The following is a 26,973-nucleotide window of genomic DNA, read 5'->3' as shown; positions in this document are numbered from 1 at the left end:
GATATTGCATGCTTTTTTGTTTTTGCTTTTGGTTTTCTATATTACTTAAGGCAGTTCTCTTAAGGGGAAGCTCACTTTGTTTTAGGTTATGATATGACAAAGCTTGGTGTTTTAAAATGAGAAACTGATTTACTTTATTTCTAGACTTCTAGAGGCTATAGAGTCATCATTTTTAAATTTCTGGGTATGTCTTGTGTAGATAGTAGGCTTCAGATTATTTCTAACACAAGTATTGAATCACAGTTGTCCCTTGGTATTGAGAGGGATTGAATTAATGTGCATGGATTAATGTGCAGTGGCAAGAATCACAGGAACTACTGCCTTCACAGCCTCTCTGAACATTAAGGGAAGAAGCACATCTAATATTTTACCACATACCCTGCTTAGATCTACAGTTGGAATTGAGGACAGAGAGCATTCAGTGAGTGTTATGTACCAAAAGTACTGCTTGGAATTGGAAATATCTATCCAGGCTACCTATTTTTTTTCCCTTTTTCTACCTTTGATGTCTTCTCTCCATGAAATCAGGAAAAAAACCTTTACCTAGATATCAATATAATCACTGTTTGTATGGGTCAGGAAATGATTTCTATCACTTTAAAACTTTGTTGCTTGTAGATAAAGTATCTAAACTATCTAAATTGATAGGTGCTTTTCTAATTTGACAAACCTGCTTAACAAAACTTTTTTTTTTGGCCATGCCCACGGCATGTGGAAGTTTCCTGACCCAGTGTCCAGCCTGTACTAGAGCAGTGACCTGAGCCATGGCAGTAACAATGCTGGATCCTTAATCCACTGAGCTACCAGGGAATTCTGGCAAAATTAATATTAATATTATAGAAGGTCTTCAAATTTATATGTCCACTGTAGACTTGATGGCAGGCTTCATACATACCATACTACATGCTTAAAATTCTTGTCTTGATGTTAAAGCTTGCTCATGTTTTTTCCTTAAAACAATAAAAAAAGGTCAAATAATTGATAGCAAAAGAGGTTTCCAATGATCAGGACCATTAAAATTGTAAATAAAATAAAATAAATTTCTTTTTTTTTCTAAGTTCTCCTGAGTTTTTAGTCCTAACAGTGCATGAGTAAATGAATTAAACTCCTTCTTCCTAGCTGATTTAGATTTAAAGTTAAAGAGATTTAAAAGCCAAGTTTTTTTAAAACTTAAGACTGTTTCCCGTTATAAACACTGCGATACATTAAGAATTCTGCAATAAAATAAACCTTTTCCACCCAGCATAAAGTTATTTGAAGATAAAATAATTTCTTTCCAAATTTGGAGCAGTGTTCCTGAATTGAATATATCTTGCCCAACACAGTCAAAGTTTTTTTTTTTCCCCCATGTATCTAAAAAAAATAGGGAAAATAAATTTTCAAATTATTTAGGAGGATAATTTACACTTTGATCCTAGTATAGTTTAAGAAATGCCTAGTTGCGCTCTCTATTATGGTAGCCACTAGCTATGTGTGGATGTTTAAATTTACATTAGTTAATACTTAAAATTGAGTTCCTTAGTCACACTAACCATATTATAAGTACCCAGAAGCCAAATTTGGCTATGGGCTAGGTATTGGACAGCGTAGACATTAAACATTCCCATTATTTCATAAGGTTCCATTGCACAGCTCTGGATAGAGTTGTCTCTTAATATCAGTGAGGGATTGATTCCAGACCCTGTCGTGGATACCAAAATCCATGGATGCTCAAGTCCCTTATATAAAGTGGAGTAGTACAGTCAGGCTTCTGTTTCCTGTGGGATGGAGAACCCACATCCCACAGATATTGGTACTCTATCCTATTAGAGGTAGGTCACATTTTACCAGCTTACCTAATCTACTGTTTCCTATCATTTACAAGTATCCTTCTTACCAAAAAAGTATTTCTTATCAAAGCTTGTGATTTTTTTTCCTAGCAATGATTTCTCCAAGTAATAATAATAGTAATAAATATAAGGATTTGAAATAACTAGATGATGGTAGAAGCATGTTTAGATTTTTATTAAGTTTTTTATTAAATCTTAAAAAAGCATATGCCAAAATATGCATAGTTGTAATTCTCTACAAAGAGAATAATGACAGACTTTCCATGCCTGTAATTCAAGATTGTAGCACAGAAACAGCCTACAAGTAGCATATGGTTTATGAAGTTACTTTTCATATAGAAATTTTAGAAATAATTTATATTTTTTCATATAGAAATTTTAGAAATAACTATATAACTATGCCTTGAAGAGAGCATGGAACACAGAGAAAATGTTAAAGGTGATACAGAAACTAAAGATTAAATATTTTAGTGATTATTGCTTTAGGTGAATTTTAGGGTTAATTAACATATATCTCCATGTTCAGATTGAGTAAGGTGAGGAAAAGGTAGTAGGTTTTCTATTCATTTATTTTATTTTATTATTTTATTTTTTTGTCTATTTAGGACCACACCCATGGCATATGGAGGTTCCCAGGCTAGGGGTCAAATTGGAGCTGTAGATGCTGACCTATGCTACAGCTATAGCAACGTGGGATCAGAGCCGTGTCTGCAACCTACACCAAGCTCAGGGCAATGCAGGATCTTTAATGCACTGAGCGAGGCCAGGGATCGAACCTGTGTCCTCATGGATACAAATCAGATTCGTTTCTGCTGAGCCACGACAAGAACTCCTATTCATTTATCTTTGAATTTTTTCAATAAGCTAGGTAAGGAGAAATATCCTTAGTTTCTATGTCTTGAAACTTAGGTAGAATTGTCAAGCGAAGGTTAAGACTTAAATATGCTAAAATTGATTACATAAGGACTTTTTCCATTTGAGAGCAGAGTCAGAAGAAAAATAGAGATAGTTACATTCTAAGTACTGAAAACATACTCATAAAATTGTATAATTTAAAATTTCTTTCCCCACACTTTAACATTGGTAGGTGTTTTCTGAGGATAAATATAGCTGAGGATAAATATAGCTGTGCATTATTTACAAGAATGATATCTTATAGGGGAAAAGTAATAACCAATACATTAGATATTATGTTTTTATAAAAATGTAATGTTACTTTTTATATGTCTAATTTGAATATATTTCCTTGTTTCAAAATGATTTTAAAGAATTACCTTTTCTTGGAGTTCCCGTTGTGGAGCAGAAATGAATTCGACTAGGAACCATGAGGTTACAGGTTCAATCCCTGGCCTCCGCTCAGCAGATTAAGGATCCTGCATTGCTGTGTCTGTGGTGTAGGCCGGCAGCTGTAGTTCTGATTGGACCTCTAGCCTGGGAACCTCTATATGCTGCAGGTTTGGCCCTAAAAAATAATAAAAGAAAAATAAAAGAACTAACTTTTCCTGATAAAAGCCACTTGGAATCTTTATGAGAATCGTTAAGACTTGTCTGGCTTTAACCGCTAGTGTCATTTTAATTTCATGAATTTTTTTTTATGCATTTGCAAATATCCAGTATGTTATGACTAAAAATTGCTACCATGATGAAGGAATGCCTTTATTAGGTTTTTATACTACGAAGTTTGGGGGTTATTTCATTTTATTTATTTATTTATTGTCTTTTTTATGGCTCCACCCATGGCATATGGAAGTTCCCAGGCTAGGGTTCGAATCAGAGCTGTAGCCACTAGCCTACACCACAGCCACAGCGACATGGGATTCTGGCCACATCTGCAACCTATGCTACAGCACGGCAATGCTGGATCCTTAACCCACTGATCAAGGAGGCCAGGGATTGAACCTGCATCCTCATGAATACTAGTCAGGTTCATTACCACTGCGCCACCAGGGGAACTCTAGGTTTAGGGTTTAAAATAAAGTATGCATTTTAAATTTAAATTTTTTTTTTTTTTGCATTTTAAACTATAGGTTTAATCTCAATTATCTTTTTTCCCAAAAAATAAAAATAAAACGGAACATTTATCTTTTAATTTTGTTACTTATATTGTTTGACTGTAACAATTTAAAAATATTTAATACCTTTTTCATTACATGGTTTTATAGAAAGTATAATTGCTTCTTTCAGGAAACTTTTTGTATTGACTCTTTACCATCACAAGATGGTTTTTTTTTGTATTGATTGAAGTTGAGAGCATAATGCTAGCAAGGAGTTCCTTGAAGGCAGGTCTTTGGATACAGAGAATAGTGTGTTCCATCTATGTAGCCACATTCTGATCTGCTTTGATATGGTGGGAGCATGGGTAGTTTAGAAAACGTAAGTTTCTGGTTTAACTTCTCTGACCCCTCCATGTAAATCTTTCCTCTTTTGCCTTCAGTCAGTGTACTTTCCATTTTTCTGTTTCTTAGACTTAAAATTCTGTGCACTGTCACCTCTCTTGTGTTCCATGAGCCTTATCTATGATTACCCCTCACATTCTGGTGAATAGACTGTCTTTTCTTTATATTCTTTCCTTTGGTGAACTCATCTGCTCTCTTGGCTTTAATTGTGCTTTGTTATATGATTGATTTTTAAATCATAATTTCTACCTGCTATTGGGAAGCATCTCCATTTGAGTAGCCTGTGGTTAACACTGGGCTTACTGTCTGAGATAAAAGTCACTCCACCCTAGCACTGCAGGTTTCCTTTATTGTGTCCCAAGTAGTCTTTCATTCTCTACTGTGCTTGTTCCTATATTTAATTTAGCATGAAATCCTCTTGTTTCTCCATGTAAGATGTGTCTTGAATTTACCATTTTTCTCTGCACTCCTCATCGTTATTATGCAAAACCTCATTGTATCACACCTGTAACTCACTACACCCACTTTCACAACACCCTTGCTTTGTCTTTTGTTTTTTTTTTAGCTTCTCAAACTCTCCCTCCAGTGACTTTTAAAAATGTACACAAAGTCGTTATATTTTCTTTAAATAGATAGAAATTGTAAGCATTTTAATTTATACATCCCTCTGGGCATAGTGTTAGGTGCAGTAGGAAATCAATAAGTAATTGTTCACTCATACATTCAATAGCTTTTTCCTGAGTAGTTATTCGGTTCCAGCTGTAAACAATGCTCTAGTGTTGTTCTCTCATGGAGCTTGCAGCCGAAAAGTCTCTGGTGGTAAGGGAAGCCTTACCCTTACTGAGGAGGTGGCACTTGTTCTCAGACCTGAATGAAGTGAGAAAGCCAGTCTTGTAAAGATATGGAGAATAGTTGCTCCAGACTGAGAGAACAGCAAATGTCAAGGCCCTAAAGAGGGACAAATTTGGTATATTTAGGGAATATCAAAAAGGCCATTGTGACTGGAACACAGTAGAGAGAATGACGGGAGACGTAGTCAGGAGACCAGGTAACAGAGGGACTAAGAGACCATGATAGGTATAATGAACTTTATTCTTTTTTATCTTTTTTGTGTTTTTAGGTCTGCACCCACGGCATATGGAGGTTCCCAGGCTAGGGGTCTAATCGGAGCTGTAGCTGCCGGCCTACACCACAGCCACAGCAACACCAGATCCAAGCTGCGTCTGCGACCTACACCACAGTTCACGGCAACACCGAATCCTTAAGCCTCTGAGCAAGGCCAGGGATCAAACCCGAAACCTCATGGTTCCTAGTCAGATTCATTTTTGCTGCGCCCTGACAGAACTCTGTGAACTTTATTCTAAGTGATGGAAAAGTCATTGGACAGTTTTTAGGAAGGGAGTATTGTGAGCTAATATTTGTCACTGAGTTAAGACTAGAAGGGACACTAGAATAGACATATATATAGGAGAACAATATCTTGAACTAATGAATTAAAAAGCAGTAATAACTTCTTTTGAATTAAGGACAGAATGAGGATGGATGATTAGCAGAATGGGTTGGGAGGTGTGAGATAAAGAAGGAACCAAGGAAAACTCAGTTCTCTGTGCTTGAACAAGTCAAGTATCCTCTGCAACATCTATTTTCCCCGAGTATATAATAAGAAATACCACTTTCCCGGTTCTTTGAATTGTTATATGGATCTGATGAAATTATGCATGAAAGCATATTATGAATCTTAAAACGCGTTAACATCATGTTACTTTTTAACACTAAACACTTGAAAACTTACCTTAAATTAAGCCATACCTTGTTAATTAAGAAATTTCTAAAAGCTTGGATTTGACAGAGATAAGAACTCTAAGCCATATATAGTTAGGAAGCAGTTTAACTTATAACTTTCCCTGGGTTTATAGTTCCTTTGTAATGATATTTTCAATCTTTAATAATTTCGCCACTGTTCGTAAGGATTAACACGAAGCAGTTTCTCCTGTAAATTAGTAATGAGTAGATCATCTTCTGGCCAGAGGCTGAACTGCTAATCTAATCATAAAGAAATGGGTACCTATATACAGTACCTGGGTATCTGTTGTTTGTAATATATTTAAGACTGTGATTTCCTTGTTAGTAAATATTTGAAAACAAATAAAACTAGCCCAAACATCCTTTAATTTATTTACTAAAATGTTACGTTAGCCCTGGGGTGTTGCTTATATAATTTACCATACCATAGTAAATAACAACCTGTAAATAAACTCCAGGGGTTTTATGCTTTTTTGTGCCATTCCAATTCTACTTTTCCTGACAATTTTAGATTAATTAAAATACGACTTATGGCATCAAGAAAGACACATATTCTAGACAGACTTTTTAGTTTACGAAATTACTTAAGTATGATTCAGCTGAATGCTATTTCTCTTTTCCTTCTGCAGATTTCTCAACAGTGATGTCACAAGATTGACCGCACTGATCACAGTAAGACCAAAATGATAATTATGCTTTTACAGCTATTTGTTTTCTCTGAGAATGAAAATTAAGTTAGAAAATATAATTTTTTTTTTCTTTTTGAGCTGCAAGTGTGGCATATAGAAGTTCCCAGGCTAGGGTTCAAATCAGAGCTGCAGCTGCCAACCTACGCCACAACCACAGCAATGCAGGATCCAAGCCGCATTTGCCACCTACACCACAGCTCACAGCAGCACCAGATCCTTAACCCACTGAACAAGGCCAGGGGTCAAATCCATTTTCTCATGGATACTAGTTGGGTTCATGACCACTGAGCCACGAGTGGGAACTCCGAAAATATTTATAATTTTAAATTGTTTTTCTTTCAACAGCCAATTGAATGTTTACATTTTAATGAATCACCTCTCACACTGTAGTTGTTTAAATACCTCTTTAAATGATTTTTAAAGGTTTAAAATGAAAATTAAACTTAATTTATAACTGAAATTGTATGCCTAATTATATTAACATTTCAGTGCGAATCATAATCCGAACATCATCTTTTTCACTTTTTGTTCTTTCTAAAATATGACACAAAACATTTAAGGCAACTCCATGTTAGAAAGAAAATTATAAAAATAAAATTACTTGAGACTGTAATCACATATTAAGGAAAGACTATGAAAACAGCTTTGAAAGGATTATTAAGCTTCTTTCTTAAATTTTTCATTGATATTTAAGTGATTCATAAGGAGTCATCCAAATGTAAAGAGTTGTTGAAAAGGATAGTTCTCTGAACTATCTTCTTTTCCTCTTTAATTTTATTTAAAACATTTATTTCTACTGTATATAAGGAAACATGTTACTTAAAGAAGAACTTTATTCAAGGCCTTGATCTACATTGTTAGAAAATTCTAATTAGTAAAATCTGCATTATAGGAACGAAATGTTATGGCATTTTTGAAAACTCCTTTTAAATGAAAGGAGTAAAAAATTGAGTAAATTATGTACTCAATGAATCTGCTTTTTTAACCCTGTTTTAATTGTTCATTAGAAGCAGTAATTATCAGAAATGTAAACGATGTATATAATCTTGTGTTTTAAAATTTTTTTGGAAACTGGTTCATTTGTTAAATTTAACATTTTTCAGGGTCCAGAGAGAACTTTTATTGTATTTTTTAAAGGTTTTATCATCATTGTTGAGTCCACAGATGTTTATGGCTTGTTCATTCATTGTCCTAAGGGAGCATTTTAGCTGTCTCTGATTTGTAGCTCTTTGCTTGTTTGTTTTTTCTTAATCAGAACTTTATTGCCCTAACTGAATAGTTTACAACAAAGTATTAACATATTTCTGTAGTAATTTTTTGTTTTGCATTTAGTGTTTTACAATCAAGGAAGTTAAAATTAGCATTGGATGAAAAGGGTGTTTGTTTTTGTTGTTTTTAGTTAAAATATGCTGACTCTCAGTACATTTTTAGGGTAATATTAAGAGAACATTTAATTGCAGCTGTTCTGAATTCAGGAATTTCAGGAAGAGAGGTAGGGTTCAATATTATCAGTTATTAAATAAGTTAAAAACTAAGAAGTATTCATTCTAGAGTTTCATAAGTGACTGATAATAGAAACTCATTGCAATAATGTCAGAGTTGTGAGGCTTTCTATAGCCCCTTGAATCAAGAAGAGAGGGTAGGTTTCAATTACTGACTCAGGCGGAGAGTATTGAGAGGGTAGTTCAAGTGTTGACCATGGGACTGGAAGAAAATGAGGCCAGGGAAGGGCTGATATATTCAGAAAAATTAAGGGATTAGTCAGAAGTAGATAAACTGGTGAAATGAGATGATAAAGAACTAAAAGAGTAGAATGTTGTGGTCAGAGAGGGAAATGTTTAGATTGTTTCAGAGCTGAAGCTGTAGTATTTATGTGTTATATAATATACACCTTATATATTTTATTCTTCCAAAATTTTCAGAACTGAGGAGAATTTCTGTTTTCACTCCCTTTGTTACATTCCAAAGAAATGTCAAAATCTTCTAACTGATCTCTCTTTTTCCTGGCCATTGTGAATTCTATTTTAGCTATACATCATCCTCAGTTTAATTTTATTAAGGCATTGCCCTGATTTTTTTATTTCTCTACTTGAAGATGTTTAGTGACTTTCCATTTCTTCTAAGATCAAATCCAGGGTTTCTAACTTGGTATTCAAGACCCCTCATCAGTTCGTCTCTAACATGTTTCTGAGACAAATATCCTATTATTTAAGAAGAACCTTACACTCTATCCAATGTGGACTACATACTCCACCTTGAACATACATTTTGTCTCCATACTTATATTCATGTCATTCTCTTTTCCTAGAATATTCGTTTTCTTCTTCAGTCTTTTATTTCTCCTGATGAAATCAAACGTTCCTTCTAGTGCCCTGTGCACATGTAATCATCTCTCTGAGGCCTCCCCTAATCATCCTAATTGAAAGTGATTCCCTCTCCCTAGCAGTTTGGTAATGCTTAATTTTTTTATTATTCCTATGTAACTGATAACATATATTCCCTTGTATTTTGCACATTTTAATATGTATTTTCCATTATATGCAGCAAATGAGTATTCAGCAAATGTCTGCTAGTAATCATAAATACCCCAGAAAGAACTAAATTAATTAGTATCTTCAGTTTTCTTATATTAAAATTGAAACAAGGGTATTAATACATAAACATCCAAAATTGAACCATAGGAGGCAGGTGGATAGGAAAGAACATAGCTTTTAGAACCAGAGCTGGGGAGTTCCCAGCTTGGCTCAGCAGAATCGAATCTGACTAGCATCCAGGAGGACACAGGTTCAATCCCTGGCCTTTCTCAGTGGGTTAAGGATGTGGTGTTGTTGTGAGCTTTGGTGTAGGTCACAGACACAGCTTGGATCTGGCGTTGCTGTAGCCATGGTATAGGCTAGCAGATATAGCTCCAGTTCAACCCTTAGCCTGGGAAGCTTCATATGCCACAGGTGTGGCCCTAAAAAGACCAAAAAAAAAAAAAGAACCAGAGCTGGTTCAAGTACTGATGCTCCTGTGTACTGTATATGTGACTTTTAGCAAGTCAGCCTCTTTGTGCCTCAGTATCTGCACTTGTAAAGTTATATATGCATATATTTAAAAGGAATGTTATAAACGTTAGTTACTTTTCTTCCCTCTTCTTTAACTTTATGTTTTGCCTCTTTATAGACATGGGAAGGGTGGGAAATCAACTATAAAGATCAGGAATGTATCCTAATTTACCTTTCACATTGTGATCCTTTCACTTAAAAATTTTAATTATATGGATTTTTATGCAAATATTTAGGAAGGAAGAACAAAACCATTATTTACTGCTTTAGATGTTAGGTACTTTATATTTGAGCCTTTGACAATTTTAGAAGACATATTATTACATTTTACAGATAACTAAACTGAGACTCTGAAGGGTCAAGTGTCTTTCGGTAATTGTCGTTATTTAGAAAGTACAAAAATCAACCATTTAAGAACAGGTTTGCTGTGTATTATCTGACCTTTATTTTTCTACTTTTCTAATACCCAAAGGATCATTACAGCCAAATTTAAAGTATCACTAGTAAAATATAATAACAGTGATCAAGCCAGAATTTAAAATCTATATAAGAATTTCCATATTTGATGCCAGTGAATACATCTAAAATATTTTTAAAAATCTAATATAGTAAAGTTATAAACTGCTTCTTAATCATTTTTTTTCCTAGGGTCTGAATTGTGAACAGTACCTTCAAAGTTAACTACGTGACAGCCATTTAAATTACTTTATACAGATCAATTTTTAATTGCTGTTCCTAAGTGTACATTTATATAAAAGAAACCTCCATTTACTCCAACTGCATCTCCCTCAAAAGTTGCACTGTTTTAACATGAATGGAGCTAAAAGCATCGTGTTCTTAGTATGAGTGCCTGTAGATAGAAATGACATCCTGCTGCCAAGACCTAAGTGAACTTCTTTGAACAAGTGAAAAGTGTACAGTGATACACACTCATTTAGTTTAGAGATTAATTCTTACCTGAAAATTCTAAATGGTTTGCAATTTAATAAATCCACCTAAAAATTAAAATGCGATAACTTTAACATAGCTTAAAAATAACTATAGAGGCATGAGAGATTATAAAGGAAAAACTAATTTTCTGATTTGGTTTGCTGTTTTTAAAATTGTAATCAGCAAGGAGTCTAGCACCTAGACTAGGTAAATATTTTCTGAATTAAAGTGACTTGAAAGTTAATCTGGTTAATACATTGTTCTTTTCCTTCACACTTTCTAAAACACCTGCTGTGAGATATGCATTTATTGAAATAATACTTAAGTAGGTAAAATACAAGTATAGTCTACAGAGACTGTTTTAGCAATGAGAAGGAGGGTATTATAGACTGAGTTATGGGATTATGATAGTTGACTTTTTTATTCTTTTTCTATAAATAACACAAAGGAAACACTGTGGAGGAGAAAATATTTTGATAAAAATGGAAAAGTGTGCCTAAGTTAGCATGTCGTAGACATTAAAAAAGTCAAATACAAATATTCCTGATGTTCTCCTTATGTGAGTACATTTAAAAATATTTTAAAAATTACATCAATAGGTACATTTCCATCATAAGATAGTATGTGTAAACTTTTCCACATGCAAAGTATGCCATTTATTTTGTGAATTGCACATGTAATGTTTGCAATTTTATTTTCTAATTTTCTTTCTTCTCAGAAAAACCCCTCAATTTTGTTCATAAAATTCATGATTTTTGTCTCTTTATTGCCTTTACCACTGAGTATTCCTGTGTGTCTTTTTTATTCAAGTTCGTTTCACATTTTCAGCATTGACCTTACGGAAAAGAAATTTTAGAAGACTTACACACTTAGCACTAAACCCAAATGTCACAGCTCCCTCAAATGTTACCTCCTCCATAAAACCTCTGCATTTGGTGTTAATCTCCTATCATTTCTGCCCGTCTAGTATTTGTTATTTGTATCATAGCATTATTCTTCAACATTGGAGTCCTTGTACCTGAGTACGTAGATTTATTCTCTCTGGAGGAGAGAGAGAGACTTTGCTACAATAATTTACAATTTTCAACATTAATATAAAAGAAACATTCTTGGATCTGGGATACTTACCTCATAAACAGTTACTGCCATGTACTTTCATGGCTATGATTTTATTTAATTATGTCAGTTTAATGAGAGAAGAACAAAAATAGATTTGATATGTACAAATGGTTCATTTGTACCAAGTGAAGGCCGGTTGACATCAGAGAGAGCTAAATTAAAGCTTTGTAATAGTTTGAGTAGAAAGAAATGGTGGGAATATTAAATCGTTCAGGGAATACTAGACTGTAAGATACGCATGTCAAACTCAAATGTAACTGGAAAATAATGAGGAAATAGTAACATCATCATATTGATAACAATTTGAAATCTGTTAGTTTTGTAGTTTTTACAAGCATACTGTGTGAATTTGTTTTGGTCCTATTTTTGAATAAGATCTGCAAGCAAGAAGAAGAGTTTATCTTTATCCATAGTTGTACTTTTCTATATATTTCAGTAAAATAATAATTCAGTTAATCTGTCAACATGTGTGTGCACAACACATTTTTCCTCTCTTTATAAGAATTTAGGAGTTCTTGTCGTGGCTCAGCGGAAATGAATCTGACTACTAGTATCCGTGAGGATGCAGGTTCGATCCCTGGCCTCACTTAGTGGATTAAGGATTGGTGTTGCTGTGAGCTGTGGTGTAGGTCACAGTCATGGCTTGGATCTGGTGTTGCTGTGGCTGTGGTGTAGGCCAGCAGCTGCAGCTCTGATTCGACCCCTAGCCTGGGAACCTCCATATGCCGCAGGTGTGGCCCTAAAAAGACAAAAAAATAAATTTAAAAAAAGAATCTATACATAATCTAAGTTTCAGAAATATTCTTATAGAGCCTATATCTGCCTTATGAGATGAGTTGTTTGTCTGGCTCTTTCACCTATTAGATTGTAAAGTCCTTACAGTCTAGTAAAGCCATAGATTATGTTTTATTTACTCTTGCAGTCCTCTTAGAGTCTATTTCAATGCCTTGTCCCCAATATTCACACAGCATATATTGACAAAAAAAATTGGCCTAATCAGCTATGCCTCTTAGTAATATGTCCAGTTGAACCAGAATGGATATATAATTAGAAAGCATATAAAGAATGTATATTTTAACAATTTGAAATTCATACAAGTTAACAAATTCCTCTTTTTAAATTAAATATCCTGTGTTTGTGACCTATATCACAACTTACAGTGTTGTATAAATTATTTTGATAATCAAAGGATCTGTAGGGTGACAGCAGGAGAATGAAAGCTTTCATGGTAGACAGAACTGAATGCGGAGAGTGCTTCAGGGAACAGAACAGTGCATCATTACAAAAATGTAGTTTTATCTGGTTAGGGTGGCTTGAGAGCATTGGTTTTCCAAGGAAGAGGAGACAAGAGAGGGGAATGGAGAGGGATATGGGACGATATGAAGCCACCATCTTCACCTTTTGGGTATTGGCATGAAGCCACAGTGTCTAGGGCATGTTCCTTTTAGTTTAGATGGAAGTCAAAGTGGCATAAATTTAAATCTTCTAGAATAATATAGCAAGCACATTTTCTACTTCGCTGATTCTCTTATGGTTTGGTTTTGGTATAACATTGACATAGCATAGAGGTCATTCCTCTTTCTAACTTCTTCAGTGTTTTCCTGTTCCTACTTACCTATTCCTAAATTACCTATTCCTAAATTGCAAAGTCATTCAAAGTTAGTCTTGTTCTATCCATGTACCTTTATTTCCCTCTACTTTCCAACACAGTTTGTTTCCTAGTCAGAACAGTGCTATAGCCACAATATATGGTGATAATTTTATGTACATGTCTTTTTTCCATGCATCATTTCCTTTTCTTGAAATGCTGTTACCTTTTCTTTTCTTTCTTTTTTTTTTTTTTTTATTTGTATTTTTAGGGCCACACCCATGGCATATAGAAGTTCCTAGGCTAGGGTGTCGAATCAGAGTTGTAGCTACCAGCCTAGGCCACAGGAACAGCAATGCCAGTTCTGAGCTGTGTTTGTGACCTATATCACAGCTCATGCCAACACCAGATCCTTAACCCACTGAGCGAGGCCAGGGATTGAACCTGCATCCTCACAGATACTAGTTGGGTTTGTTACCACTGAGCCACAATGGAACTCCTGATGTTACCTTTCTTATCCATTGCCAACTCATTCTTCAAGTGGTCTTGTCATCTTTTATGATAATTGTGATCTTCACTGATCTCCCTGTAATGTCAACATTTGATCTTTATTTCCTGCCCACAGACCTCTCTTTTTAAATTTTAAACCCATATTTCTAGCTCTTTATGTGACCTTGGCACTTGGTCATCCTACAGGCACTAATTCAGGATGTCGAAACCTCTGCTCATTCTCTTTCAATTCTGTGGAAACCTTTCCCTTTTTATGTATTTTATGTGTTAGTCAGTGATATCAACATCTACCCAGCCACCCAAACTAAAAATATTAGTTAACTCCTTCAAAAACCCTTATATGATCTGAACTCAAATTCTGTTGATTCTCTACATGCAGTGTAATAATAAGAGTTAATGTTTATGGAGTGCTTGCTATGTGTCAGGCACTAAGCAAAGAGCATTTGATCTGTGGTAACCAATTTAATCTTCCTAATGAACTTTATCATTCCTATTTTGTGAAAATATGAATTTACTGATGAAAGTACCTATGAAGCTGTCCATCCAAAGTTTTAAAAAAGAAAATAAAAACCCTAGATATGATTGAGCCTAATTTACAAGAAATTAGAAGGACAGAGGAACATATTAAATGGGGATAAAATCAGGAAACTCCAGACTGGGAAACTCTAAAAGACAAAAAAAATCTGTTTTCTTCAACTGAAAATATTAATGGAAATAAACACCTGGGATGAGGATATGGTAGGAGCAATTACAGATTAAAAGGAACTAGAGGGACATGGAAACAACCCAAATGTCCATCGACAGACAATTGGATTAGGAAGATGTGGTATATATACACAATTGAATACTACTCAGCTATAAAAAATAACGAAATAATGCCATTTGCAGCAACATGGATGGAACTAGAGACTCTCATACTGAGTGAAGTAAGTGAGAAAGAGAAAGACAAATACCATATGATATCACTTATATCTGGAATCTAATATAAGGCACAAATGAACCTTTCCACAGAGAAGAAAATCATGGACTAGCAGAGTAGACTTGTGGTTGCCAAGGGGATGGGGGAGGGAGTGGGATGGTTGGGGAGCTTGGGGTTAATAGATACAAACTATTGCCTTTGGAATGGATTAGCAATGAGATCCTGATGTGTAGCACTGGGAACTATGTCTGGTCACTTATGGTGGAGCATGATATGATGGTGCAAAAATAGAATGTGTACATGTATGTGTATAGGGGAAATAACTAATTAAAAAATAATAAATAAATAAATTAAGAAAAATAAATTAAAATCTAAAAAAATAAAAATAAAAGGGACTAGAGGGAAACTCCAGGCAATTCTTTTGTTCTTTTTCTTTTTTTTAATGGCCACATCCACAGTATATAGTAGTTCTTGGGCCGGGAATTGCATCTGGGATTGAATTGCTACAGATGTGGCAATGCTGGATCCTTCAACCCACTGCACTGGGCTGGGGATCATACCTGTGCCTCCACAGCCATCTGAGCCCCTGCAGTTGGATTCTTAACCCACTGTGCCACACCATGAACTCCTTAGCCAGTTCAAATATATGGATCATACTTGAGTGCAGATTCAAACAACTTAAAAAATATTCTCAGACAAATGTGTACACTGATTGGATAGTTATTATCAGCTTGTTGTTGTTAGAAATTATCTTAGGTATGATAGTAGTATTGGGCTGTTTGTTTATGTAAAAAACACAAATCTGTACAAAGGAGCATAGCATCTTTGTTGGAGGCTGAGCTTGAGGACTAAAAGTGCATTCACCAATCACTTTTTAAAAGTAAACTTGGCCCCTCTCATAAAAAGGAATTTGCTAAAGAAGGTGACAAACCATTTAGCCCAATACCATTATTTCAAATAAAACATAATTCATAATTTTACTAACCATAATTCTCCAATGGAGTTCCCGTTGTGACTCAGCATGTTAGGGACCCGATGTTGTCTCTGTGATGATGCCAGTTCAATCCCTGCCCTTGCTTAGTGGAGTAAAAGATCCAGCATTACCATGGCTGTGGTGTAGACCACAGCTGCAGCGCCATTTTGACCCCTGGAACTTCCCTATGCTGCAGGTGTGGCCATTAAAAAAAAAAATCACTGTTGTGTCACAGTTTCTCAATATTCAGTGTTTGTTTCACTGAAATATGGGAAGTTCAGGGGAATAAAAATTAACATTTCTAGAACCTCTATAAAAGTGATGATGATGGTGATGGTGATAGTCAAAATTCAAGTACTTAATTATGTACTAGGTACTCTTTTATAAGTTTATTGTTTTAACTTATTTTTCTAATTTCATGAAGGAGGTATCCTCATTTTACATTTAAGAAAACTGAGGTATAAAGAGGTTAAGCAAGTTTCCCCAGGGTTATATGGTTATTATTCAGTGAAGTTCAAGGTTCAAATCTAGACAGTTTGACATGGAACCTTTACTGTGTGTCTTTACTATGCTACACTGCTTCTTTCTTTGCCATGGTGCTAGGTGCTATTAATGTATATCTCACTTCATTTATTTGGAAATCTCTTAATTACTTCTTTTGCAATGTTTAGTTTTGTGAGATATAGATTGGTTGATTGAGGAGTTCCCGTCGTGGCACAGTGGTTAACAAATCCGACTAGGAACCATGAAGTTGAGGGTTCGATCCCTACCCTTGCTCAGTGGGTTAAGGATCCGGCATTGCCGTGAGCTGTGGTGTAGGTCGCAGACGTGGCTTGGATCCCGCATTGCTGTGGCTCTGGTGTAGGCTGGCAGCTACAGCTCCTATTCGATCCCTAGCCTGGGACCCTCCATATGGCGTGGGAGCGGCCCAAGAAATGTCAAAAAGACAAAAAAAAAAAAAAAAGTTGATTGACAGTTGTTTTTTCTGTTAGCACTTTGAATATGTCATCTCTCTGCCTCTAGTGTCCATGCTTTCTGATGAGAAATTGACTATTAGGAGTTCCCGTCATGGCATAGTGGTTAATGAATCTGACTGGGAACCATGAGGTTGCAGGTTCGATCCCTGGCCTTGCTCAGTGGGTTAAGGATCCGGTGTTGCCGTGAGCTGTGGTGTAGGTCACAGCCGAGGCTCGGATCCTGCATTGCTGTGGCTGTGCTGTAGGCCAGCGGCTACAGCTCCAATTGGACCCCTAGCCTGGGAACCTCCATATGCCACGGGAGCGGCCCAAGAAAAGGCAAAAAGACAACAACAACAACAACAAAAGAAATTGACTATTAATTTTATCGAGGAATTCTTACACATGATGAGTTGCTTTTCTCTTGCTGCTCACAAGATTCTATCTTTGTCTATCAACAGTTTAACTGTAGTGTATTTTGGTGTGATTTTCCTTGAGTTTATCCTACTTGCAATTTATTGCGTTTGTTGGAAATGCAGATTTCTGTGTTTTCCCGAATTTGGGAAATTTTCAGCCATGATTTCTTAAAATACTTTTTCTGCCTCTTTCGCCATTGTTCTTTTGAGACACCCATAATGTATATGTTGGTACTCTTGATTTTATCTCACAGATTCTATAGGCTCCATTCACTTTTCCTTATTGTTTCTGCTCCTTATGCTAGGTAATTTCAATTGACCTATTGTCAAGTTTGCTAGTTCTTTCTTCTGCCTGCTGAAATTTGCTGTCGAATATATTTAAGACTGGGAATTTTTTGCTGCTAAAAGCCATGTGAAGAAATAAAGAACTCTGGTAAAGGTAACTACATAGGTAGATAGATAAGGAACATAGTACTTTGAGGAAAAGAATAGGCCAGTGTAACTAGAGTAGAGAGAGTAAAGATTGTGGTTAGAAATTAGCAACCAGAAGGTATAGGATATAGTAGAGTAAGATAAGGATTTTTTTTTTCCTTTACCCTAAGGGCAATGAGAAATGTTTGAAGTATAAAATTAAGTTTAAAATATCAATAACTCAATTTTAATTGAGGCTTACAGAGGTTAAGTAACTCACCTAAGGTGATACAATGATTTAGTGATACAATTGGGACCATAATCCAGGAATGTCTTGATCTTGACTTCCGCCTTTCTTATAAATACAAATTTAAGAAATGTTTAAGAAATTTTAAGCTTGAAATTCTGTGACCTGAAATTGTTCTCTAGTATTTCAGCAGATGATAACTAAATGCCTACTATGTTTGAGGAATGCAATTTTACTTTTTTCAAATGCAGTCATGGTTATATAAATTTTGTTAACTCTGTTCGTGACCTGTTCCTTCTTAGCAAACAGTATTCAACAGTGACCATGAGAACAAAGGTATATTTGATATGGTCTTATGATTGCCTTTACCTTTCCCTTCCTGCCCTTTATGGGAGAATTCATAATGAAGGCTAATTACGTGCCAGTTTCCAAGTATCATTTTATCTTCGACTTATTGATATTAAGTAACTGCTCCAACTTGATACAATTAGTTGTGGTCATAACTGGATTCAAGTTCATATTTCTCTAAGGATTATAATGTTTCTACTAAAATGTATTCAAAGAATATAAAACTTATTTGTGTTCAAGAGACCTGAGTATGTATACTTAGAAATAAAGTGCATAATGCGTAATTAATATCTGCTAGCTGATTGAATGATAGAAGCAGGATTATGGGAGAAAAGAATTCTAGAATCAGCTGGTGTGTCCCCTGAGGTGATTTTCTGAGACATATTCTTCAAACAGTTTATATACTGCCAATCTCTCTTATTTAATTATCTTCATTTTCTTATATGTCAACTATAGTATTGATACTCAGTAAAGGAAAGAGACATGATATATACTGTAAAGTTGCTTGTTTTCAAAGATTCTGCCTGACAAAGTATTTCATAGGTAGGGATTGTGAGCTATTCATTCAGTTAATCAATATGTTATGTGATTCATGTTCAGCCCTCACTGATGTATTCATTTATTCTTTAAACAAATATTTGTAGAGTACCGACTTAAATGCTTCCACCCTCTAGCTATTGGGCATACTATGGTCAGTAAGACAAAGTTCCTCTGTCATTAAGTTTACTTTCTAGTAGCAGAGCAGAAGTAAAGAAAGAAAATATTTTAAAATATTGATAAGAGCTCCAAAGGAGGGGGAAAAGTAAGGAAAACGTGATAGTGTTGAGGGGGGCAGGGTAGAATTGAGGGTGAAATACATGTAAAAGTCTGGGAAGGCTTCTGTGAAGTGACAACACTGTATCAAGAAATTAATCACTAGAAAGAGCCAGCCATGTGAGGATCTGAGGAAGTGGGAATCACAGTGCCATTGAGGCTAAAATACTGTGAGCTGGGAGAATTGAGGTAGGTAGATGTCATTGAAAGTAGTTAGAACTCTTCCTAATGTGAAGAGAAGCCATTTCTTTAAAAAAAAATTTTTTTTAATGGTTGATTTACAATGTTCTGTCAATTTGTGCTGTACATCAAAGCGACCCAGTTTTACACACACACACACACACACACACATTCTTTTCTCATATTACCTTCTGTCATGTTCCATCACGAGTGATTGGATATAGTTTCTGTTCTATACAGCAGGATCTCTTTGCTTATCCGTTCTAAATATAATAGTTTTCATCTACTATCCCCAAACTCCTAGTCCGTCCCCCCCACCTTAGCAGCCACAGGTCTGCTCTCCGTGTCTGAATCTGTTTCTGTTTTGTAGATAGGTTCATTTGTGCCATAGTTTAGATTCCACATATAAGTGATATCATACAGTATTTGTCTTTCCTTGAGAAGCCACTTTCTAATGGTTGATTTAATTTCCCCTCATTAAGGAGGAAGCTATGTGTATTACATTGGTGACACTGAGTGAGGCCAGGGATCAAACCTGCGTCCTCATGGTAGTCAGATTTGTTTCCACTGTGCCACAACAGGAACTCCGAGAATAAGTATTTTCGATGAGGCCTTTCCCACCCCCAGGGATCACACTATCCTTTCTATATTCAAAAAACATTGTACATGTACCTCTCTTGTGACATCAACCACATATATAATGACCAGTTTGTTTGTTCCTCCACTAGACTGTAAGCTCTTAAAGAAGAGGAACAGTACATTTTCCATCTTTATAAACCTACTAAGGAATTTAAAAGGAACAACGCAGTGTATACTGCATGAAGCGATAATGTATATCCATGAATTTCTCTTTAAGATGATATAAATTTTCCTCACACAAAAAACTTTTGCCTTTTTAAAAATGTTCTTACCCTGGATAATTTTTTCCATTGGGAAAGAACTTGATCAAGCCCTATTTGCTCTTTTTTTTTTTTAAACTTTTCTTTTTATTGAGGTGAAATTCATATGACATAAAATTAACCATTTAAAAGTGAAAATTTTAGTGCTGTTACAATGTTCTGCAGCCACCATTTCTATCTAGTTCTAAAACATTTTCCACCTGCTAAGGAAACTTCCCACCCTCAAAAGAAACCTCTCAGTTGCTTTCAATTTCTCCTTTTCTATCCCCCCCCCCTGCACCCCCGTGAACCCTGGAAACCACCAATTTGCATTTTGTCTCTCTAGATTTATCTAGTTTGAAGACTTCTTATAGAGAGAATAATATATACATGACCGGTTATGTCTCACTTTGTTCCTTTGTTTTGAAGGTTCATCTCTTATAGCATGTATCACTATTTCATTCACATTTATATTTGAATAATGTTACATTATATGTTTATACTGTAGTTTGTTTATCCATTCTTCCATTGATGGACATTTGGGTTATTTCCACTTTTTGGCTATTGTGATTTATACTACTGTGAACACGCATGTAATGTGTATTTGTCTGAGTATCTGTTTTTTAGTTCTTTTGGATATATATTTACAAATGGAATTGCTGTTTTAGGTGTTCTATGTTTAACTGTTAGAGAAACCGTGAAATCATTTTCCACAGCAGCTGAACCTTTTTGCATTCCCTGCAGCAATGTACAAGATTTACAATTTCTCCATATTCTTGCCAATATATGTTATTTTTCTTTTCAGTATGACAACTATACTAGTGGGTATGAGGTGGTACCTCATTGTGGTTTTGATTTGTATTTCACACATGGCTAATGATTTTGAGTGTCTTTTCACATATTGGTTATTTGTTTATCTTCTTTGGAGAAAGATCTGTTCAAATTCTTTGCCCCCTTAATTGGGTTGTTGTCTACATGTGTTGTTGGGTTGTAAAAGTTCTTTAATCTCTTCTGGATACCAGGCCTTTACCAGATATGTGATTTGTAAATGTTTTCTCCCATTCTGTTTATTGCCTTTTCACTTTCTTAATATTCTTTGATGCCTTCCAAATTTTAATTCTTTGAAATCTAAGAATTTTCCTTTGGAAAAAATTTTTTTCTTTTGTTTGTGGTTTTGGTGCCTTATCTAAGCATATCCATTGCCAAGTTCTTGAAGATTTATGGCTATAGTTCTTCTGTGAGTTTTATGGTTTTACCTGGTTGTTGAATTAATTTTCACATATGATTTGAGGTAGCAGTTCAACCTCATCATTTTGTGTATAGGTATACAGTTTCTCAGCACCCTTTGTTGAAGAGACTCTTCTTTCTTCCGTTGAATTGTCTTGGCACCTTTGTCAAAAATCAGTGTATATATTTATGACCATAGCTGTGTGGTTTTAATTTCTGTATTCTCAGTTCTATGCTGCTGGTCTATATCTTTATTCCTATACCAGTGCCACGTTGTTTTGATTGCTGAAGCTTTGTAGTAAGTTTTGAAATTGGGAAGTATTAGTCCTCCAACTTTGTTCTTCTTTTTCAATATCATTTTGACTATACAGGGCCACTTGCAAATTTATTGTAATCTGAGGATTATCTTTTCTATTTCTGTAAAACAAAATGCTGTTGGAATTCTGATACTGATTGCACTGAATCTGTAGATCACTTTGTGTAGTACTGCCATCTTAAAAATATTGTCTTGTAATCCATGAGCATTGACTATCTTTCCATTTATTCAGATTGTCTTTAATTATTTTTTAATAGTGTTTTGTATTTTTTTAAGGTCTTTTTTAGTGTTTTGTCTATTGTATAGGTCTTTCACCTCCTTGATTAAGTTTATTTGTAGGTATTTTATTCTTTTGGGTGCTATTATATGTGGAACTATTTTCTTAAGTTCCTTTTTGGATTGTTCAGTTGTTGGTGTATAGAAACACAGCTCAGTGTGTGTTGGGGGAGCGTGTATGTGTGTGTGTTGATCAGGTATTCTGCAACTTTGTTGAATTTGTCTATTAGTGTTATGATTTATTTATTTATTTTTGGATCTTTGGGATTTTCTATTTTGGGAATCATATCATCTGCAAATAGAGATAGTTTTACTTTTTTTCTTTCCAATTTGGATGTCTTTTATTTGTTTTTCTTGGTCCTTGCTCTGGCTAGAATCTTCAGTGGTAAAAGCAGGCATTGTTTTCTTCTTCCTGATCTACTGGAAAAGCTTTTGTTCTTTCACTGTTTAGTATGATGTTAGCTATGGGTTTTCCAGAATGCCTTTCTCAAGTTGAGCAAGTTCCCTTATATTACTAATTTTCTGAGTGCTTTTTTTTTTTAATTCATGAAAGACTGGTGAATTTTGTCAAATATTTTTTCTGTGTTGGTTGAGATATTTATTTACAGATTGATTTTCTTATATTGAACCATCTATTTATTCTTAAAACTTAGTTGCTTTCTCAAGTAAGCCTTTTCTTACATTTCTTTTTTTTTTTTTTTGTCTTTTTCGAGGGCCGCTTCCTGTGGCATATGGAGGTTCCCAGGCTAGGGGTCAAATCAGAGCTGTAGTCACCGGCCTATGCCAGAGCCACAGCAACGCGGGATCTGAGCCGCATCTGCAACCTACACCACAGCTCACGGCAATGCAGGATCCTTAACCCACTGAGCAAGGGCAGGGACTGAACCCGCAACTTCATGGTTCCTAGTTGGATTCATTAACCACTGTGCCACGACGGGAGCTCCCTTTTCTTACATTTCCAATTTGAGTAATATACCAGTTCTTTCACTATGCTGTTCTCTAGGATGGAGAATCTTAACTATGCATTTATTATTTCATTTAGTTGCTATTTATAACTTATTTGCTTATATCATTTTTAATATTTTAAAATCTCAAACCTTTTTTATGATAATGTATAATCTTATGAATCTTTTTAGGAAATGTAACCTCTAACCATTTTTTGTATAACATTGATTTTCAGTAAAAATGGTATGTATTTAATCAGTACATGAATAAATATTATATCCTCACCTGAATTTGATAATTTTTAACACATAAAGATAATTTTTCTACTTTTCAAGGGATACCGTTTTATTTTATTTAAAAAAATTATTGAAGTATAGTTGATTTACAGTGTTTTAGTTTTAGGTGTATAGCAAAGTGATTTAGTTATACATACATAGGCACACACACATATTCTTTTTCATATTCTTTTCCACTATGATTTATTACATGATATTGAATATACGTCCCTGTGCAGTACAATAGGACCTTGTTATTTGTCTATTTTATTCATAATAGTTTTTATCTGCTTATCCTAAGTTCCCAGTTTACCCTCCCCCCCACCCTCTTTCCCTTTGGTAAGCATAAATTCATTTTCTATGTCTGTGAGTCTGTTTCTGTTCCATAAATAAGTTTATTTGTGTCATATTTTAGATTCCACATGTAAATTATATCATATGGTATTTGTCTTTCTCCTTCTGACTTATTTCACTTAGTATGATAATCTCTAGGTCCATCCATATTGCTGCAAATAACATTATTTCATTCTTTTTTCTTTTGGCTGAGTAGTATTTCATTGTATATTGTATATATATACCGTATCTTCTTTATCCATTCATTTGTCAATGAACATTTGTTTCCATGTCTTGGCTGTTGTAATTAATATTGCTGCAAACATAGGGGGTGCATGCATATTTTCAAATTATAGTTATGTCCAGATATATGCCTATAAGTAGGATTCCTGGATTGTATGACAACTCTATTTTTAGTTTTTTGAGGAACTTCCATACTGTTCTCCATAGTGGCTGCACCCATTTACATCCCCACCAACAGTGTAGGAGGGTACCTTTTTCTCCACACTCTCTCCAGCACTTTTTATTTATAGACTTTTTAATGATGGCCATTCTGACCAGTGTGAAGTGACCTCATTGTAGTTTTGATTTGCATTTCTCTAATAATTAGTGATGTGAGCATTTTTTTCATGTGCCTATTGGCCATCTGTATGTCTTCTTTGGAGAAATGTCCATTTAGATCTTCTGTCCATTTTTTGATTGAGTTGTTTGTTTTTTTGTTACTGAGTTGTATCAGCTGTTTGTGTATTTTGGAAATAAAGCCCTCTATAAGACATACTTACCAACTTTTAAGCTAGGCATCTCTGCATAAGCACTTGAAGGTCTTTTTTTCTTTTTAAACTGTGTCAAAAATGCATAACATTATATTTACTGTCCTAACCATTTCTGATTATACAGTTCAATAGTGTTAACTACATTCATAATATTAATTCAAGCAATTTCCAGAACTTTTTCATTTTGCAGAACTGAAATTCTGTACACATTAAATAGCGTCTCCTATTTCCTTCTTCTAGCCTTTGGCAACTATTATTCTACTTGCTAGTTCTGTGAATTTGATTACTCTAAATAACTCATCTTGTTGGCATCATACAGTATTTTTTGTTTTGCGACTGGCTTATTTCACTTAGTGTAATGTTTCAAGGTTTATCCATATTGTAGTATGTGTTAGAATTTCCTCCTTTTTTAAAGCTGAGTAATGCTCCATTATATGTACATACCGCATTTTCTTTATCCATTCATCCTCCAGTAAACACTTAAGTTGCTCCAGCTCTTCACTATTGTGATAACGTTTTAAAATGACATTTTTATTTGATTTATTAAGCATAGAATTAAATGTTATAGTATCACAACAGTTTAAAAAGCTAAAAATTGTTTTCATTTGCTATGTTTGACGTTCTTACAGTGTTAACAAACACACTGGTTTAATTTTATAATTTTTGTCCTAATTTAGAAAGAAGATAATTGCATCTAGTTTAGCTTTTCATTTAAAGAGAGTTATCAGTGCAGTTGTTCCTTTTTACATTGATTTTTGAAATAATAAAGACATCTTGATGTGCTGTGTAAGAACTTTGATTAGATAAATGCAACTGGGATTTGGTGAAACTCTTCTTGGGATGATTTTGGCAAATTGTCATTTTATGTCCTCATTGGCTTTCATTTCTCTACTAATGTGTCTCATAATTCTGTTCTTTAATACATTAAAAATGTAAAACATTAAAACTGTCATAGCAATTAGGCCACTGTTTAGCTGTGTGATTTCAGGACTGGGTATCATGTACTCTCTTATCAGGTGACACTCACCACCACACATGATATACATTTAAAGTTCTCAGCCTATTCTTTTTTGCTTGCCGAGAAAGTGATTTTCTTTATTATTAAAAATAAGTGTTTAGGAGTTCCCACTGTGGCACAGTGGGATCGGTGGCATCTCTGGAGTGCTGGATGCAGATTTGATCCTTGGCCTGACACAGTGTGTGTAGGTTGCAACTGTAGTTGGATCTGATCCGTGGCCCAGGAGCTTCCATATTCCATGGGTGGCCAAAAAAGAGGGGAAAAAAATTTATTTAAGCTCACCATTACCTCATTAAAAATTTGAATACTATTAAATAATTTATGAAACTCCTTGAGAAGTTTCAACTTACAATATTCACTTGTAAGCTCTTTGTTGACAAAACTGTCTTATTCACACATATCTGTTCACAGTGTTGGAGCTTAAGCTCTCAAACTTGTTTTCAATCAGTGTTTGTTGGATTGAGTAGGTTTCTAGTTATTGCTTATGGATTTAGCTAATCTGTATATAATTTTACCCATACTGTGATCCAGTTTCTTTTTATTAATTTTTTTCCCTAAAGCACTGTTTAAAGAGGGATTAATATGAGGACTTGGGGACCAAACTAATTATCAAATCACTACAATTGCAGTAACTCACCTAAACTATTGCCAGCCAGGTATCATCAGCATTTGCTAAAGAATTTACTAAACAATTGCAGTAACTCCAGACCACCTTTTAAAATTTTTATTTATTTATTTATTTTTAAATGGCTATACCTGCGGCATATGAAAGTATGGAAGTTCCCGGGCCAGGAATTAAATCTGAACTGCAGTGCAGTTGATCCTTTCACCCACTGTGCTGGCGGGGGATTGAATCCATGCCTCGCAGCAACCAAAGCCGCTGCAGTCAAAACTCCTCTAGACCGCTAGACTCCTCTAATACACTTTTAATGTGTATTGCACTTGAAGAAGTGGAAAGTAGATTGATTTTACTTTACCTCAATATTAATAATGAAAAAAGAATATTCTTTTTTTTGAAGAGAGCTGGGTTCATTGTTATCTGAAGTTGTACTTGCATTTTTATAAGTAACACTCTATTTCTAATCCATTTTCTTTCCCTATTTTATGTACTGTATTGTGACCAGTTTCACATACTGAATAGTGGACTTTTTATTATAAGTGATTATACTCTTCAAATAAAAGTATGTTTCAGTAAAAAAGATATCATCTTGGAGATCAAAATATATGCATACATAGAAATATTTTTCCCAAAGTATAAAAATTTACCACACTGTGGAGTTCCTGTAGTGGTGCAGTGGTTAACGAATCCGACTAGGAAACATGAGGTTGCGGGTTCGGTCCCTGCCCTTGCTCAGTGGGTTGACGATCCTGCGTTGCCGTGAGCTGCGGTGCAGGTTGCAGACGCGGCTCAGATCACGCGTTGCTGTGGCTCTGGTGTAGGCTGGTGGCTACGGCTCCGATTAGACCCCTAGCCTGGGAATCTCCATATGCCGTGGGAGCGGCCCAAGAAATAGCAAAAAGACAAAAAAAAAAAAAAAAAATTACCACACTGTGACATGTGTGGCACCTGCGAACTTAATTATATTTTAATTGAGTATAATGTTAATATTAAATAATGAGAAATTAATAGTAATAAGCTCTGATATGTTGTTTTAATACTTTATTATGACCCATCCTTAACGGAATAAAATATAGCAGGTTTTAGAAGTTGACTTCCTTCTTTTGCATGTTTCTTAAATTTAAATACTTTCCTGAAAA

General features: G+C 34.9%; 2 protein-coding genes and 1 long non-coding RNA gene across 3 annotated transcripts in view; 1 reads left to right on the top strand and 2 right to left on the bottom strand.

Moving 5' to 3' along the window:
- The window catches only part of LOC146395936 (uncharacterized), a 1,175,949-nt gene that overhangs the window by 71,202 nt on the left and 1,077,774 nt on the right, over positions 1-26,973 (bottom strand). The window lies entirely within an intron of this gene.
- Positions 1-26,973, bottom strand: part of DAPL1 (death associated protein like 1) — a 933,549-nt gene that overhangs the window by 244,878 nt on the left and 661,698 nt on the right. The gene's annotated exons all lie outside the window — the stretch shown is intronic.
- BAZ2B (bromodomain adjacent to zinc finger domain 2B) overlaps positions 1-26,973 on the top strand; it is a 394,559-nt gene that overhangs the window by 165,087 nt on the left and 202,499 nt on the right. The window contains 1 exon segment of the mRNA NM_001445102.1: positions 6,658-6,700. The gene's annotated coding sequence lies outside the window, so the exon portion shown is untranslated.

The sequence above is a fragment of the Sus scrofa genome, chromosome 15 (genome assembly GCF_054392235.1).
Source record: "Sus scrofa isolate SSC_HxYL_T2T_F1_AM1 chromosome 15, Sscrofa_HxYL_maternal_Yorkshire_Landrace_v2.0, whole genome shotgun sequence".
Classification (NCBI taxonomy): domain Eukaryota; kingdom Metazoa; phylum Chordata; class Mammalia; order Artiodactyla; family Suidae; genus Sus; species Sus scrofa.
The sequence above is the reverse complement of the archived record's forward strand: the minus strand, read 5'-3'. Positions and strand labels throughout refer to the sequence as shown.